Source organism: Haemaphysalis longicornis, unplaced genomic scaffold (assembly GCF_048455015.1).
Source record: "Haemaphysalis longicornis isolate Haplotype H1 unplaced genomic scaffold, Haemaphysalis longicornis Haplotype H1 scaffold_2, whole genome shotgun sequence".
NCBI lineage: Eukaryota > Metazoa > Arthropoda > Arachnida > Ixodida > Ixodidae > Haemaphysalis > Haemaphysalis longicornis.
This window is the reverse complement of record NW_027526295.1, coordinates 230,155,526-230,167,220: the sequence shown is the minus strand read 5'-3', so window position 1 is coordinate 230,167,220 and position 11,695 is coordinate 230,155,526. Positions and strand designations below refer to the sequence as shown.

General features: G+C 47.8%; 1 protein-coding gene across 1 annotated transcript in view; it reads left to right on the top strand.

Moving 5' to 3' along the window:
• The first annotated feature begins 1,722 nt into the window (after positions 1–1,722).
• LOC144167670 (uncharacterized) overlaps positions 1,723–11,695 on the top strand; it is a 29,496-nt gene continuing 19,523 nt past the window's right edge. The window contains exons 1-2 of the mRNA XM_077696858.1: positions 1,723–1,740; positions 6,713–6,839. The gene's annotated coding sequence lies outside the window, so the exon portion shown is untranslated. The remainder of the gene's footprint in view (positions 1,741–6,712; positions 6,840–11,695) is intronic.

Genomic DNA, 11,695 nt, shown 5'->3' with positions numbered 1-11,695 from the left:
GCTTCTTCACGTGATATTTTTCATATCTCGCGCTGTTTATTTACCAGTCAGAATAAATGAGTACGCAATTAGTTCGTCGCTGAAAATGTCACAGTTAGATTCCTCTCGTGGGAAACTACAAGTGTCTGACACTTCAATTATTAGGGCAGTACTTCCCGAGCTAGATTATTAAATAAAATAATTAATTAAATCTCATTTACGAAAAAATTACTCGCCACTACTCCACTGTATTGTAAACGTTATGCGCTAGGTTCTGTTCGAGTAACGCCATTGCTCTTTTTTATAATCTTGGTGGATGATAGCTGGGACACCCTGTATATGGAGTTACTAAGACAAGCTTTATTAACTAAAAACACAAATTCGCAATTAGTCGCAATACAGTAGAACTTGCACGCAGCCCGAGGAGTTCCTGCATTGGAGATTCTGCTGTATTGTGCGGATATGGCCCGCTGGCGGACAAGGGGAACCGAGGGGACAGGGAGTGAAGAAAAATTCCGAATTGAAACAACGGAACGGCTGGATTGTAGCTCAGTTTATCTGGAACACTTTCACTTTTGCGAAAGACTGGAGATCAGCGCCCACAGGGCTGTCAAATATCCCGCACACAGTACACTGGTGTGACAAAGCCTGCATGTTTCCACGCTCGTGTGTTTTTCTTTCTGTCATTGTAACTGCTGCTCTTTTTTCTTATTTTGTAAACGTGTCTAACACACCCAAATAGCTACTTTGCAGGCTTTGTTTAATTAATTTCGAATTTTTGAGGTCGCTTGTAACAGCAGAGGTGTTTAAGCTTTTAGTTCCGTCGTAGAGCGCTACCAGAAAATCAGCCTCGTGAGGAGCGCCTGGCGTCGGCCAGCTCGACCTTCGAAAACACTCTGCCCAGCGTTCGTAGCGTGACCATTCACGTGTTTTTCTCCTCGCCAGTTCACGTGCGTTCATGCCTGAAGTGGGGAGCACAGACACCGAGTTCGTGCTACCGACGCTGAGTTCGCGAAGCCGGTTGCCGCCGGTTCTAGCGCGTGCTAACATGGTTTATTTTGGAAGAGTCGTGAAAGGCTGCGGACAAAACGATCTGGGCCAGCCAATCATGGAGAACTTTCAGCGGCAAGTTGGGAAATCCATGTGATCTGCAACAGCCGGGTCTCCGACGAAGGGAGAGGGGCCGCCAGCCCTGCTGTTTCTCCAGCATTGCAGCACTAGTTGAAGCTGCGACAATATTTTGCTATGGCGACAGCGGTACCCGGCTGGAATTTGCAACAACAAGAAAAAAAATGTTTTGCATCAGACCTACGCTTGCGCGCTCACATAGACGAAAAATTGCAATTCAAAGTGCTTGAAACACAGATCTGAAGGGACGTCCTCCAGCGGTGGTCCATACAAAAATACATCCAGAAGGCACATGCTCACGGTTGAGATTGACCGAGAATATACGAAACCTGCGCCCTGCAGTGGCCCTGAGAAGACTGCTGCTGCTGGTGATGATGGTAATGTGACGAAACCTTAAGTGCGCGCGTGTTTTCTCGTTCCATGCGCTCAACGACTTTTTAATAATTTCCCGCACTTACGCCATAGACCATCTTTTTTTGTGATGGGTTTTATTCAACTGAATTTATAAAAAGGTCAAATGGAATTTCTTTTTGCACGTATTGTGAATCAATTTGGGGATGTGTCACTTTTGTATTCTAATATATAAGTTTGTGTTCTATTTCTTCCATTGTTTAGCCGGATTTGCCACCCATCGTAAGTGCTACAAATCCATTTCAACTTTCCCACCCGCCCTTTTGTTATAGTATATCACATGTCCTCCGGCTTAAATTATGTGTGAGTACTTGGCGGGTTTATATTTGGTGCGGAAGTAGGCTTACGTATATGTGGTTGGACCCCTTGCGATAGTCTCACGCCGTGATTAGTTACACTGTGTGTGTTCTTTACTGACACTTTTGCCTAGAACAGCCAGTTACCTTTCAGCAAGGATTTGCTTTTTGTTTACTGGCGGCAGCCATCCACAGTGAGAACGGTGAATAGCATCCAAACTTGCCACGGTGAGCGCTTTTTCAGTATCAGCGCTGCAATAGCATAGAAAACAGGAGGAATGCCACAAAAATTGCGTAGCACGCTGCCCCAACCGTTTTGCGCATGCTCCCTGGAGAGACACATTGAGCTGCGTTCTGTAGGGGAGTAGGACGATTGGTGAGCTACGCCAGCGAGACAGGCGTAGCGTGGCCAAGCACAGCCAGCGAGCCTTTCAACCATGTGAGCTCTATAGCTTCAATATGTTTGCGTGCAATAAAGGAGTTCGAGTTGGTGACGCCCAAACACCCCATCGACTGCGAGGGGTTACAAGCCCGGAAAGCTGCACAGGCGTGATGAAGACTTGCAAAGGCAACCCCATGTATAGGCTACACATGGGGTTGTCTTTACAAGGCTTGGTCGCTCCTACACGGCGCTATACAGTATAGCACCGTGCAGGTTGCCTAAGAGAGGGGCGTAGGGGTTCTAAAAGCTGTCGATAATGTTGAGTTACTGCAGTACGTTGCGGATTTTCTAGGTAATGAAGAAAAAACTTGATAAATGTTTACGCTACTGCACAGGATGTTGTAGAGCGAAAGCTTATTCCAATCCCCGTATCCTAACAATACCGCAAACGATCCCTGTTTCAGAAGATAATGTATACTTGAAGAGCATTTCAAGTTCCCTCAGCCGTATTTCATACAAATCGCAATGCGCCAAGGCAAAATTCAAAGGCCTAACCATTCAAAAGGTGGCGCATTAACCAGCGAAACGTCCGTTTTTATTGCGTTGCACAAATTCACGAAACAAAAAGTTCGAGGACACCTTAGCACTTATGGGCTGTAAAATCGAAAGCATATGAGGGACCAGTCGAACTCCTGAGACTCGTCGCTTCCACCTCGCGATGTCGAAGGGCTTTGTGATGTTTCCGCTCAAGCCGCTTAGCTTTGTAAACCGCCTGAACGCTTTCGAACGGCTTCGATCTGTCGCCTACGTGTTGCGCCACTGCTCGTTCCTGCCACCGTGCAGCAGAGGGGTTGACGATGATGGTGAATTTCGCCGCATGTGTGTTGGAATTTCGGCTACGTTTTTCTGTTCCCTTCCCCTTCCACCTCTCGCCAAGTAAGCTCGCGCAGTTAAAGGCCTCGTGCCATTAAACCTTGTCGCCACGCCCTTCTTTCTCTACCAATATTTTCTTGCACCCACATTTACCGGCTCGGGTACCCTTCCCTGAAAACACATGCGGGGAATGCGTGCAGGGGCTAGAGGTAAGCAGCCTGCGCCATCGGTGGCGCCGTTTTCATTAACAACGGAGCAGACCCTAGAACCAGTCTCTTTGAAGCGTTGCATAGCGCGAGGCGCTCCATAACACGCACTTTAACGCAGCAGTGGTGAGCGAGCGAGCGAGAGAGAGAAAATCAAAACCCATTTCTTAAGATAAAAATGATTAGAACGCGAAGATTTCTCCCAGGCAACCTGAGTCATAGCCAGAGTCCCAAATCCCGTCCCCCAAAGTCCAAAACCCGAACTGTCCCGTCCAAAGCCAGCGTCCACCCCCCTACACCTGAGCCCACAGCCAAAGTCCAACCGGGCTTAGAAAATGTATTTCATCATAATCATCATCATCATCATCATCGCTAACCTTGTGTAGTGCCGAACTATATTTTGCGCACTACGAGATGTCCGTTACGTCTGCAGAGACATCCCATTGCTATGTCACCTGGTGTGTGATTGATGTACCCTTTATGAAGCCCATTGTGTAAAGTTGGCTTTCCTGCAGTGTGTTTTACTCGGATGTCAACCACATGTTTGTTGGAAATAAGAAACAAGGAGCAGCGGTTGCTCTAGGTGTGGTGCGCTCCTTCAAGGGCCCATCCTTACTCTGCTGCTCCTCTCCAGGTTCAAAGAATCAAGACCCTCTTGATTGGCCAGAGGTGCCTCCCATAGGGCGGAAGAAAGGTGGCTGTCTACGCAGGTGCAGCAGAGATGACACAACGAAGCGGCAGAACGCAGCCAAGCGAGCGAACAGACAGGAAGCGAAATGTACAGTCGTCGTCAATGTTGCCAATATATGGCGGCAGGAACGAGCGGCGGCGCAACGTCTATGAGACCGACAGAAGCAGCTCGAAAGAATTTAGCGGATCTCAAAGCCCCAAACACAGCGTCTCAAGAGGCAGGAGGACGAAGCCCGTTGACAACGCGAAGCAGGGGCAAAGCATCTCGGCGTGCAATTCGATATTGATGCTATCGCATTAAGAACTATAAAAAATGCTTAGATATCCACCGATATTTATTTACATTATTTTCAGTCTGCTTGCAGCACTGATTGTTTCTTAACTAACGGGCCGGTAGTCACGTGCTTTCAAATACAGGCAATACATTTTAATTGGAAATGCTTTTTTGTAGTAATTGGTGTTTTGGTTCGCTTGTGTAAAGCAAAACAATCTCGCAGCGTTTAGCGGTTCTGGATTGCTGGTTGTAGTTTCTTGTCGTCTCGTTTTGGCGGTGAGCGCGACCACGGGCGGCGCTGCGAAGCGCGCCTCCGTGACGTCGGCTTAGGGATTCTCGCATTTGTCGTCTCGGGCTCGCTCTCCCTGCTGTTTCTTTGCGCTCGGTTGACGTCTGATGCTTGTCCACACCACATTTTGCTTGTGCGTAACTTCTTATCATAAGAATAGACTTAAAATCGTCTACACTAGCTCAAGGCGTGATTTAACGTATAGTTTTCGATACCGCTACGGAAGAAACATTGCCGATGTCGTCCCATTCTTTGCGAAACCGGTCTTGTGCGCAGCGCGAAGAGTCGGTGCTAGGCGTCGGCTTCTGTTGTAAGCAATATTTCGAACAAAGGGAACAGCCAGCTGCTAGTAGCCGACAACAGTGAAAATACAAGACCAAAACAAATTCCAGGCCTTCGCGGCTGTCGGCTATGGCAGAAGGCATTACGATTCGCGGTAATTGCATGTGAGGTAAATCAGTTTTTGCAACGCTGACGAACGCTCGAAAGTGTTGTATCCCATCACAATACGTTGTCATGGCATGAAAGTGTGCCGACATGCACTATGGGCCATAAAAACTGTAGGCTGAGTTCCAAATAACCATAGGCGCGTGCTGGTTTTATACAGGATTCTAACCAGTATGAAGGTTTATTGAGCAAAACGAGCCACGTCTACGGTAAAAATACAGTAACACTATGTTTGTTCACGGATGGAGGGATATTTTGTTACATTTCCCACAGCCAAATCTTCTCAATATTCAGATATGCGTTACAGGAATGCTGCACTCAAGAGGAGGAGGAGAAGGAGGAGGGGGAGAAAACTTAATTTAACCGTAAAATCAACATGATTAGTGGGCCGGGTTCTCAATCCAGGACAAGAGAGTAAGATTAATTTTCTTCTTTACGCCTGGAGATAAAAGTTGGATAACAATGAAGAGCTGCTTGGAAATATTCATCGCTTTCGTTTCTTGTTATATATGCACGTATACTATGTATTGCGTTCGTTAGCGACTATGTTAAGCCTTCAACACCGTAATCATGTCGTAACTGCTCAGGTTGAGAGTCAGTTCGTTATGATAACGATGGTTACGATAAAAATTTGGAACACAAAAGCCGCCTTCGAGTACTCTGGACAACGTTGTCTGAGGCGTGATCGTGGTGGCGTAGCACAAACCTGTTTGTATTTAACTGTGAATAAACAACTCATGCTGCAAATATACATTTTTTTTTGCATGCAGCCTTAAGGAAATCCAATTTGTGAAGAAGTGAATGTATGCCATACAGCCTGAAGAAAATATCCATACAATCTTCGTGAGCCTCCCAAACAACCCCAAACCTACTAATAAGAAGTTCGTGACAGTGCAGAAAGATTAATACGTTAGGCGCATAAAAACAAAAAAAAAACATTCATCTGGTACAATTAAACGAAAGAAATACAAGACAGCCGCTTTATTTGCTGCTGTGCGATTTGCGAATAGGGGCCCGCTGCTTGGTGCGTAGCATTACAAACTTCTGAGTCTTCGTAAAAACATCTCAGAAATACTGTGGGGAAGCCTATGCATTTTGAATACTTATCGAGAAGCCCTGAGCCTTGAACCTCGCGAATAAGCTTGAAAAAACGTGTTACACCCATGTTCTGACCGATACCCTGAAGAAAGTTGTTGTCCCTCTCTTCGTGTGTTGCAAACTTGTGGGGGATACAACTTGAAATTATTCAGATGTGTCAGAAGCCGGCAAAAATTACTGAATTACTAGAAATACGCTTTTCAATGCACTAAAGCATCAAAGCGGGGGATTTCTAGCGCAGTCACTGCTGCCTCCCACAGGCGGAGTGTAGCAGACGACAGCGGTGCGAGTCCCTAAGCAGACGTCAGAGCCAGGGGGCACCACTCAAACATCTCACCACCAATACCGAGCCTCGTGGCATGCTACTTGACAGGCTCTATTCTTTCGTAACAGAACACCTGAAGAAAATGAAATAAATCAAGCGCCCAAATACCGTCAGCGTGAGAAGAAAACCACTGCGGTTGGTGGTTCTTGGTCGTAGTCTCCTTCCAGCCGGATTCGGCTCTTGTAGAAGTCACGAGAGCGACCCGCCTTCTACTCTTGCACACCTGAAGTAAAGAGGCCGTGTTTGGGGGCTTGTAAAATTTTTCTTGTTTCCCTGCAAGTCTAAAAAATTTTCGCATGCATTCACACACGCAGGAGAGCCTACAAGAACGAACTTGGAAGTTGAACTAGTGGCCGCCGCTCGCAGGAAAGCACCGGCAGGTTACGAGCTGATCGACATCGATCTCTATGGGGAATCTAACGAGTTTCGTCCGCATAACTGGTAAGTCCTCATAGTTGCAGTATTATTATGCATCTTTTAGACGACTTCTCATGTTATTAATATCCAGTAACACCGAACGCCCCTCTATCAGAAATGAATATTATCTCCGGCATATATTGCTAGCTTTATAAAACCTGCCATTTTAACTTCTTCTGAAAATACTCCGAACATTCAAACGGCAACAGGATCGAAACGAAGCAAAGAACTACAATTCGTTGCACTACCTTCAGCAGTTTACAGTCACGTAAGTAAATTGTTAGCAGCGTATGTAACAGGTACAGGTGGGGAATGAGTCCTTCATGGTAGAGGATTAGGCCATTTTATAATATAGAAAAGGCGCTCAGCTTGCTACTCTGTATACGAAAAAAAAATCGTCTGAAAATTGACAGATTGTTTGACTCGCCAACCCAGTAATGTCGTGTGAAAGCTCATTTTCCTAAACAAAATCAGCCATTTTCTATCACCAGGTTTGGTATCGCTATGCCGTTGTTTGCGCAGTTTCTAATCAAGTGCTTCGTTTTCGCGGTGTCGTTTGAGCGTGGGCGTGAAACGTGAAAATGTGGATATGGGCCTCGGCGCAGAGGTCTTTACATACATCCGGTATACTCTTTTCATTATATCTTTGTCGTATGTGTAGCCAGGAGCCAGGAGTGACTAATCTCGGCTTTAGACATTACCGGTGACAATTACAGTTCAGTCTCCATATTTATTTCACGCATATGCAAGGGGGCGTCATTTCGTATATACCGAGGCTGCTTCATCTGTGGGGGAACACGCGCCGCATAAATATCACGTTAAACGTTTCGCTCGTAAAGAACGACCCACCCGGCGTGGCATAGTAGGTAAGGCGTTGGCTTCACAACCGAAAGGACTCAGGTTAGACACCGACCTCGGCAGCGCTTAGTTTGCAAAGCCAACAGTACTTTCGAAATAAAAAAACATTGGCAAACCTTGCACTAGTGGCGCAAGGCTGGAGAAACAGCAGAGCTGGCGGCCCCTCCCCCTTCGTCGCAGATCCGGCTTCTGCACCTCACATGGAGTTCCCAAATTGCCGCTGAGAGTTTTCCATGACTGGCAGGCCCGGATCGTTCTGTCCGCAGCCTTTCACAACTCTCACAAAGTGTGCCGCGTTAGAACGCGCTGGAACAGGCGGCAACCAGATTCGTGAACTCGGCGTGTGTAGCGCGAACTCGGCGTCTGCGCTTCCCACTTCAGGCGCGAACCCACGTGAACTGGCGAGGAGAACACCACGCGAGAGATCACGCCACTAACGCTGCGCACAGTGTTTCCGAATGGCGAGCTGGCCGACGCCGGGCGCTCCCCACGAGGCGCATGCTTACGTGTGCTCGGCTGGGCTCAGTTTTCTGGTAACGCTCAATGGCGGAACTAAAAGCTTAAGCAGCTCTGCTGTTGAAATAATAATTTACCGAAGCAAAGCATAATTGGTTGTGGAGATAGCTGGCCGGCAGAATGTATTACAAAAAGAATCCTGATAATTCATCCGGCATATAAAAACTGCTGTTCAAGCATAACATTCAAAATGAATTCGTTTTATTGTCTGTGTTTAGTGAACTTATTATAGGAGTCGTAGAATTGTGGAGCCAGCAGATAAGAGTTAAAACTTCATTAGCAATAAAACGGACAAGATAATTGTATTCTTGGCCCCTTCTTACGTCTCTTAGCGCTTTGGTTTTATGTCACCACGGTAACAGTAAAGAGGAGATTCATCATCATCATCATCATCGTCGTCGTCGTCATTGTCATCGTCGTCGCCATCGTCATCATCATAACCACACCACCAACATCATCATCGTCGTCATCATCATCATCATCATCATATCTACGCTCACTCCAGGGCAAAAGCATCTCGTTATTCCTCCTCCTCCTCCTCCTCCAATTATACCGGAGCTGTGCTAACTGCGGCGAATTTTTCTCCGCAAACTTCTTGATCTCCTCGGCCCACCCAATTTTCTGCCGCCCCCTGCCACGCTTGCCTTCTCTGGGGACCCACTCTGCGACCCTTAATGACCAACGGTTATCTTGCATTCGCATTAAATGCCCTGCCCACGCCCATTTATTCTTCTTATTTCTACTAATACGTCCTTAACACGCGTTTGTTCCCTGACCCAGTCCGCTCTCTTCTTGTCCCTTAACGTTACACCTACGATGTTACGTTCCATTGCTCGCTGAGAAAGACAGAGAGGGAGAGAGGATTTTTTTAATGTGAACTGTTGAGGTCAGCCCTGTTAGTGACAAGGCCTGCTAGGCCAGATGGGGGTGACTACAATGATGAGTGGTGAATATTAGATATTAGGGGTACGGCAGAAAGAATTAAGACAAACAACAAACGTTAAAAACGAGAAACAGAGTCCGGACATAAGAAATACTTTGAAAAGAGGATCATTTATGTAAACTCTAAATCAAAATGCAAAGTAAACGGGGAAAAAGTAAGTAAAAACACCAACTCAAGAAAAATAAATAGATGAACACCACTGCGCGAAAGAGTACATATCGTGAGACACTTGCGCTGTCTATGATCTAAAGAGATTTGTCCAGTTCAGAGTCTCGTAGGAACCGCAGAAGAATTTTTGTACTCAAGGTACTGTCACACTATAGGCCCAGAGCCAAAGAAAATGACAAAATTCGAGCCTGCCTCCATGGCGTACACGAGACAGGGAGCTCGCTGCAGTTTTTCGTGAAGCAGCGAGTCGACGGCAGACGCACAATAAGTGATTTAGTCTCACGCACAGCGGAAGTAGCGCCATGGGAGTAATCGTTCGAACCAATCTTAAACATAAAACTCCAAGTAAAAGCAACATTCTGGCGAAGTCGGTGCAACACTCCTGAACACCGCTCGTTGAGGCGGTGGGTAATCCGGAAGTCACAGCGCGGATCAATAGCCTGCAGTGGTGAATATCAGCGGTGAGGGTCCTGCCACTCCTTTTTCATATAGTCCGGGGTAACAATGACTGTACGTTATAGGGTTCAAAAAAGTGTAGGACTAAAGTAGACGCCACGCTACTGACTGATAGTTTCCCAAGGTGCGATGAGCTGCGGGATATCTGGCCCTCCCTAATCTGTAATGATCGATGCCTCCCTATAGGTCACCATGCGGTCCCTACCCCCCGTGTGGAACGATACCTCAAGTGTTTTTGGGCAGTCTCGTAAACTCAGACCTCGAGCTGCCTCGTGGGCGTTTTCGTTCCCCGGAGAAGTGCAGAGTGCACCAGTGCCCATACAATTCAGACCCTTCTGAATCTTAATTCTTTGAATTCTCTAAGGATTCCTTGGGCCTCGGGTGAGATCCTTCCCTTTGCGAAGTTTATGATCGCAGATTTGGAATCACTTATTATGAATTTAGCTTTTGTAGATGAAAGCGCCAGTGCAATGGCTGCCTCTTCTGCTACCTTCGTAGCGTCCGTGCGGATCGTTGTGGAGGCTATGCAATGGCCCTGGCGATCGACTACTGCTACTGCCACGGCCATGACGTTGTGTCCACGGTATTCGGCCGCGTCCATGCAGACCACGTAATCAGAGCGTTCGAATCGCTTTTAAAGGGCTTTGGCTCTTTCATTCCTGCGCTGTAGGTTATGCATATTTCTGGGCAGAGGGGTTGTGTATATACGTGCCCTGTGCTCGGTAAGGATATTGTTGTGCCAGAGCGCCTGGCCCAAAGGCGTTGCACGAGGCGACGCGCCGACAGCGAGGCTGAGTCACGCCTCTCCCTTTCGTCGCTGCGGCGCGGCCGAATCCCGCATCTCAGAACGCTGCGGCGCGGCCGACTCCTGCATCTCGAAACCCTGCGGCGCGGCCGAATCCCTCAGCGGAGAACGACCCAAACAAGGGCATGTCGCTACGCCCGGAGGCGAGGTCACGGAGACGGCGGCGGCATCGCTCTCCCTTTCCCCATTGGCGGCGCAGCTGACTCACCGCTTCGCTACCATTCGTCGGAATTCAAACTTCAGGCAGCGAGAGCCCTGATTGGAGCATTTCGAACTTCTTGGGGCCACAACGAACTCCCGGGCTATACAAGAAGCCCGGAGGCTCTCATCGTCGGCATTCCTCGGCGGCTTCTCTCCGGCACCAGTCTCTTCGGAAGCACCGAGTGAAAAGGGTGCTGTCGCCTTTGTGCGAGTTATGTAACATTTGCTTACCCTGTACCTACTGTATATAAATGTTACTTTAAGTTTTCGTCGGCTCGAGAACTTCGCTCTGCTCTGCGCCGCGTCGATAGCGGACGGAGCGAGGCAACGTCGCTACACCGGTGACTGCGCTCGGATGGCCAGTCGCAACAGCGGTGACAGCGTCGGGATGGCTGATTCCCAACCTCGGTGACGAGCAGGAAGGCGAGTCACAACCTTGGCGACCACCCTGGGATAGTCATTCCCAACAATATCCATCTTTTTTACTTGTTGCGCCTCAAAGCTGATTCGAAGCTCTTGTAGGATGTGTCTGCCTGTTGTGCTTTTGAAGAGGCTTTCTAGCTGTGTTATTTTTGGGGCTTCTACAAGCTCGACTATGGTGTTGTGCAACCCCATCGCTCCAAAGCAATCATTTGGTGCCGTAATGGGCAGTCGAGGAATATTACTCATTGCTGGGCATGATGTCCGCAGATTTAATGAAGTGCAGCTCTTACAGCTGCAAGTTCGGTAGCAGTCGAGGATGTTTCGTGGCTTAGTTTTTTTCGATAGTGCACCTGGCTGATGAGATCCACACGGCGATGGCGGATGAGCTCAGGAGAACCCAGCAATCCGCATAAACTTGAGTGTAGTCTTTGAAGTACTGAAGATATACTCGAGAGTGAAGAACATGAACGCGGCCGCGGACATTGCAGACTGATTCTGGGTATTGTGATG